The 7470-nt window shown below is 41.8% G+C and overlaps 1 protein-coding gene across 1 annotated transcript in view; it reads right to left on the bottom strand.

Annotated features, from left to right (window-relative positions):
- Nucleotides 1–7470, bottom strand: part of LOC114641404 (uncharacterized protein C13orf42) — a 38358-nt gene that overhangs the window by 3522 nt on the left and 27366 nt on the right. The window lies entirely within an intron of this gene.

The raw sequence follows: 7470 nt of genomic DNA on the forward strand, positions 1-7470 counted from the left end.
AGCTTACTGAAGCCGCACGGGGTTGGACGACATCGAGTCGTATATGCTCGTTTAATGAGACTGACTTCACAAAAACCGCTAGTGAAAGATGGAGTGGGCCCACATACTTGTGCCATACCTTAAAGGTAATGCGCAGTGGGCCTATTATGATCTCCCTGAGAAGAAGGCCGCTGCCTATGACACTAAAAGCGGAAATATTTCAGCGCTATGGCATAACCTTGGGCCAGCAGGCGAGGGAGTGGCAGCATTGGAAATTTGATCTGGACCGCCCAGCGAGGGCCCAGGCATTTGAGATCTGGGGCAAGCTGGGCCGCTGGCTGCAGCCGGACGTAAACAACTCGCGGCAAATGTTAGAACAACTAGCCTGTGAAACCTTTGTCAATGCCATGCCCGATTACCACGCTCAGCAGGTCCGAAAGCATCCATATAAGGACATGAATGCCCTTTTGGAGGTAGTCAGACGTCATCTGCCAGTCACCCATTCGGGGGGGTCGGAACGGCCTGCTCGTGGAGCCCGACAGGGATGTGTCATTACTCCTGAACCTGCCCGTCGTGCTTCAGAGCCTCCAGCTAAATCCCGAGAGAAAGTTCCCAGTCTTCCCCAATATTTCAAGTGTGGGGAGCTGGGCCACATCTTCATCGCCTGTCCTCTCACGGTCGAGCCTATGGACTTTGAACATTGCATAACAATGCCATATGGCTATCAAAAAAGCAGAAAGAGACCTGAATTTCTACGTTTTCTGCTTAGAACATCAGGTAATCTGATTTTATATTACTACTAGCAAAATACCCGCGCTTCGCAGCGGAGAAGTAGTGTGTTAAAGAGGTTATGTAAACATATATATACATATACATATATACATATATATACATATCTACATATACACATATCTACATATACATATATATATACATATACACATCCACATATATATACATATATATATACACACATACATACACACACACATATACATATATACATATAAACATACATACATACACATACATATATATATACACACATACATACATACACACATATATATATATATATACACATACAGACACATATATATACATAAACATATTTACATATCTACATATATATACACATATATATATATATATACATATCTACATATATATACACATATATATACATATCTACATATATATATATATATATATATATATACAGTAATCCCTCCTCCATCGCGGGGGTTGCGTTCCAGAGCCACCCGCGAAATAAGAAAATCCGTTATTTTTATATTGTCATGCTTGGTTCACAGATTTGCGCAGAAACACAGGAGGTTGTAGAGAGACAGGAATGTTATTCAAAAACTGCAAACAAACATTTGTGTCTTTTTCAAAAGTTTAAACTGTGCTCCATGAAAAGACAGAGATGACAGTTCCGTCTCACAATTAAAAGAATGCAAACATATCTTCCTCTTCAAAGGAGTGTGCGTCAGGAGCAGATAAGCAGAGAGATAGAGAAAAGCAAACAAATCAATAGGGCTGTTTGGCTTTTAAGTAATGCGAAGTACCGCGGCACAAAGCTGTTGAAGGCTTCAGCTCACACCCCCTCCGTCAGGAGCAGAGAGAGAGAGAGAGAGAGACAGAGAAAAACAAAGCAAAAATCAATACATGCCCTTCGAGCTTTTAAGTATGCGAAGCACCGTGCAGCATGTCGCTTCAGGAAGCAGCTGCACAGAAGGTAGCAACGTGAAGATAATCTTTCAGCATTTTTAGACGAGCGTCCGTATCGTCAAGGTGTGCAAACAGCCCCCCTGCTCAATCCCCCTACGTCAGGATCAGAGAAAGTCAGCGCAAGAGAGAGAAAAGTAAGTTGGGTAGCTTCTCAGCCATCTGCCAATAGCGTCCCTTGTATGAAATCAACTGGGCAAACCAACTGAGGAAAATACAAAATCCGCGATGGAATGAAGCTGCGAAAGGCGAAGCGCGATATAGCGAGGGATTACTGTATATATATATATAGACATACATATATAAATACATACATTCACATATATATATACATACATATCTACATATATATATATATATATATACATACATATCTACATATATATATATATATATATATATATATATATATATATATAAATAGCCAAATCCCCACGCTTCGCAGCGGTGAAGTACTGCTTTTAAATTTTTATTAAGAAGAAAACCTTTTTAAATTGAGGGAAAATATACCAATAACAATTTGTTAAGGATCTTTTTTTTTGTAAAGCTGCATTCAGTCAGTTCACGTGAGCCGCTCTCTTGTGTGATGTTGCGATGTCCATGGCTTTATTTAATGTTAGCTAAGATCCGGCACTTAAAAGTTTCTCGCTACAGCAATTTTAAGTCCGTTACAAAGTGATCCAAAGTCTCGTTTATACCTCGTGTCTTCTCATTAAACTTGTATGTCGCGAATATGGTATTGCAAACGGCAGCGGGAGCGTTTCTATAAAGTTAATTTAAACTTACAGTTTACACTGTAATTTGTTTCCGCAGTATCGAAGTAATCACTCGTGCTGCATTCAGTCAGTTCACGTGAGCCGCTCTCTTGTGCCTTCTCAATTGTGTAATGAATGTTTTCTTCAGCGCTCTTTGGGGCTCTTCCTTGTTTTCAGTTCACGTGATTACGTAGGAGGCGTGATGACGCGTTACGCGACCCTGCCTCCTCCATTACAGTATATGGACAAAAAAGAGGTTCCAGTTATGACCATTACGCGTAGAATTTCGAAATGAAACCTGCCTAACTTTTGTAAGTAAGCTGTAAGGAATGAGCCTGCCAAATTTCAGCCTTCCACCTACACGGGAAGTTGGAGAATTAGTGATGAGTCAGTCAGTCAGTCAGTCAGTGAGGGCTTTGCCTTTTATTAGTATAGATTTGCAAAGTAATAATTCTATTTTAATAATTTAATATTTTAAGATACTGCAAATGACTATACCACAGACATGTCCTTTGACCAATTGATCATCAATTTGATATTTTTTATTGTACCCTATGTTTTTTGAAGGAACTAGCAGATCTTACATTTTTAGATTACAGTGCAACATTTTTAATTATTCATTGCAGATTTAACTGGCACTAGTCTTATAACTTTTTGAAACACAAAGTGAATTAGTGTTATCTGTTTTATGTCTGCTTGCAAGTTATGGCATACTATGTGTTGTGAAGTACAGTAGTCCTTGGCACTGTAATGAAAAATCCTCCTTTACTCTTGGCAGATTACTCTTGTTTAATGTATGTTGCCAAAAAAACAATTCTAATTTAGTCTTTCAAGAATGCCTAGAAATGTCCTACCTGCTGATTTTAAAGTTACCTTACTTGAGATATATCTGTCTATTTATCTACCTGTAATGGTGAGAAGGGCCATGAGGTCATTAAAGGTCTGAATCTTGGTTTTTATCCAGAACACTCACAAGCCCAGACACTCAGACTCCTCGCTCAGTCTCTTGAGCGCCCCAATCAGAGCCTCCATTGGCTCTGCAATGATCACAGTATCGTCAGCAAAGTCAAGATCCGTGAATCTTTCTTCATCAACAGATGCTCCACAGCCGCTGGACCCCACGACCTTGCCCAACACCCAGTCCATACCAGCATTGAACAGAGTAGGAGCAAGAACACACCCCTGACTAACCCCAGAATCAACTGGGAAAAACACATGAGGTTCTGCCTCTACTCTGCACAGCACTCACAGTACCAGCGTGTATAGGCCGGCCATGATATCCAGCAACCTCAAGGGGATCCCGCAAACCCTCAGTATGTCCCACAGAGCAGCTTGATCAACTGAGTCAAACACTTTACGAAAATCGACAAAGGCTGCAAAGAAACTCTGCCGATATTCGCATTTGCGCTCCATGAGAACACTCAGTGCCAGGATGCGGTCAATGGTAGACTTCTTAGGCGTAAAACCAGACTTTTCCGGTCGCTGGTAGGTGAGCAAGTGATCACGGATCCTATGAAGGATGACCCTAGCAAGGACCTTACCTGGCACAGAGAGCAGTGTTATCCCCCTGTAGTTGCTGCAATCCAGGCGATCACCGTTCCCTTTCCAGATAGGGATGACAAGTCCCGTTTTCCAGTCATTAGGGATGATGCCAGTCTACCAAATGGAAGCAAAGGTTGTTTGCAATGCAAGGAAGCCAGCCTTACCACCAGCCTGGAGAAGTTCACCCCAGATACCACAGATCCCTGCAGCCTTTCTTCCCCTCAGCTGGTTCACCACTTGTGCAATCTCAGTGAGACTGGGTGGTTCACAGCTAATTGGAGGATCAGCCTCAAGAACCGTAGACCCAGAGATATCCAACGTCCTAGCCAGAGGATCAGCTTTGAACAACTGCTCAAAGTAGCCAGCCCAGCGGGTCACAACTGCAGTGTCATCCGTAAAGACCGTTCCATCAGCTACCCTGACTGCGACTCTCTGAGAAACAGATTCAGATGTACGTAATGCTTCGATTCCTCTGTAAGAAGGACGTGGGTTGCTAGACCACAGATGGTGTGTCACTTGCTCACAGATTCATCTAACAAACGCCTCTTTATCTGCCCTCAAAGCCCTTGCAGCCGTCCTTCTCAGTTCCTGGTACAGACCAGAGTTGCCATTGCACTGCGACTCCTATTGATGATATCCAGGGTGCTCTGCGAGATGAAACACCTCCTTCTAGGAACACTGGTAACACCAACCCAACCCTCAGCAACCTTCAGAGTCTTGTCATGGAACGTCTCCCACATCACATTAGGATCGGCAGTCGCACCCAAATCTGCAAGTTCCTCGCACAAACTGCATGCAAACTCTTTAGAAACAGCCTGGTCTTGGAGTCTGACCAAGTCCAGGCTAATTTTCCTAGTGGGTGGTAACCTGCTGGACCTAAGCTTGATCCTAAGAGTGGCAACAAAAAGTCTGTGGTCAGAATTCACAAACTGTGCACTTCTGTAGACCCTGCAGTTTTGCAAGAGCCTCCAGTGTCTGCTCACGAGGATGTGATCGATCTCTGGGCGCTGGAACCAGGATCCAGCAATTCACAGCCCCTGACCTTTTGCAAAGTCAAGGAACATGGAGCCATTTTCACCACGGTCACCAGACCCATGGAGACTAAGACAGTCAGTGCCAGTGGCTGCATTGAAGTCATCAATGACCAGAGGAGTGTCACCCCATGGGCACCCATCAACCACAGAGTGAAGCTGCGAATAAAATGTCTCCCTTGCTGAGATATCACTTACCGTGGTCGGAGCATACACTGAGACAACAGACAAGGCATCCAGGGAGTGCCGTAATCTGAGTCTCATAATACGCTTGTTGAAAGGAGTGACATCGGACACCATTGGAAGAAGCCAATCTGCTACAGCAACAGCTACTCCCTGAGTATGACAGCCATCAGAGTGACCAGACCAATAAAAGGTGTATCCACCCACAGAGATCTGGCCAGTCCCTGGTCTGCGCACCTCAGAGAGTGCTGCCACTGAAATGCGGAGCTTGCGCAGCTCCTCTGAGACATGACGTTCCATGCGCCCACCCATATGGGCTGCCTCAAATTGGGACCCAAGTGCTGCCGTGCAGCTGGCGACGCCTCAGCACCACACCAGTTCCAATCCCCAACAGACCTGACCCCATTGGCTCTTCAACGGTTTTGACGATTCCGGGGAAGGCGCTCCCGAAGGCTTTCCCCCATCCCCTTCATAATGCGAGCAGCCTTCCTATGGGTGGCTGCAGAAGAGCTACTCCCACGGAGAGCAAAAAGGAGTCTTTTCTGTTGTCTCGGAACTTTGTGAAGTTTTTTTTATGGTGGCTGGAGTGCCAATCCTGTCACCAACCCCCATGGTTTCCCTGCAAGTTGGAGAACCACTTGCAGGGTCGGATGCAGTTTAATAGATAGATAGATAGATAGATAGATAGATAGATAGATAGATAGATAGATAGATAGATAGATAGATAGATAGATAGATAGATAGATAGATAGATAGATAGATAGATAGATAGATAGATAGATAGATAGATAGATAGATAGATAGATAGATAGATAGATAGATACTTTATTAATCCCAAGGGGAAATTCACATTATATCATACCCATGAGTGTCATTCACAAAATTGATTGTAAACATAGGGGGCCAATAGATAGAAACATTGACAGAATTTTTTTAAACATAAACAGTAAATACAGACAAACAAGGAGATTCCTAGTTAGAATTTTCTTAATTTAAAGTTTTCAAAATTTAAGTAAAAACTGAATAAATGCATTTGATAAATAATTCAGCAATTTCCCCAAAGTATAGCTTTTATGTGCACTTTTAAAATAATCTCTTTCTTCCCTCTTATCTACAGTACATTAAGAATGTCAGTTTTAACCTCCTAGAGTCTAGGACCTAGACCATTACAAAACAATACCAGGCCATTTAACCCAAACCACATATATCTGTGTGCAAGGTATAGAATTTGCATTTACTCAGGCTTTTGTTAAAAAATATCAAATGTGTGAATCTAAGCCAAAATTAACCTTATTTTTTAAAGCGCAAAACAAGATAGAATAACAGATGATTAAATGGTAATGCTGATATATATCTTACCTGATGTTGAACCACTATAATAAAGTTAAAATATATTCTAAGTAGCAAAGAAAAAGAATGGCTTTACAATAATTCATCAGCACTTACACTGATTCTGTCTTCAGAACAGAATGCCTACTTTAGAAAATTCTGCTATTTATGCTGAACTTTCGGCCCAAGTTTGTTCCAACACAGTTTTCATTTTCACCTACCTTTAGACCTGTAAGGACATTCTGCTCTTTGGTCACTGTATATATTGTTTAATAAAATATGTCAAAACTGACAGCTCTAGTTTTAACACATCTTCATCCAGCTTTTTATGCTGTCATATCCCACAGAAGAAGAACTTCTCTGTGGTCTGCAGGCTTGTTCCCAATGTTACTGGAGATCTTTTCCATTTTTCTCAGCCTAGGTATTTCCAAATTGCCGATGAATAGTCATATTTTAAATAGTCATATTTTAACCTTTGCTTTTAGGCCTTGAGAGCTGCATGTCCATTTCTGACCTAGAAAAATTCTGCAGCTGAGTTTTTGCTCGTGGATCAAGGTTGTTGGTTTTCTTGGCAATATTTAGGCTTTAGGATTTTGTTTATTCTACTTATTTTGAACCTAAAGTCCCCCCCTGTACACTTTTGTTGTTGTTACTGTAATGTAAATAAACCTCTTATTTTTGTCTATTTAGGCATCTTCAGCTTAATTTCTTCATCCAGTCTTCAGGGAGGAACAAGTGGAAGTAACATTCAACAATTTACAGGAGTTTGTTTTTGTACGGCTGTAGTAAGGTATGTCCAGTAAATAGAAAAGACAGCTAGATGCTATGGAGTATCACCACAGATCACAATCAATACAAAATCTTATTCTTCTTCTTTCGGCTGTTCCTGTTAGGGGTTGCCACAGCGGATCATCTTCTTCCAT

Source organism: Erpetoichthys calabaricus, chromosome 4 (assembly GCF_900747795.2).
Source record: "Erpetoichthys calabaricus chromosome 4, fErpCal1.3, whole genome shotgun sequence".
Lineage (NCBI taxonomy): Eukaryota > Metazoa > Chordata > Cladistia > Polypteriformes > Polypteridae > Erpetoichthys > Erpetoichthys calabaricus.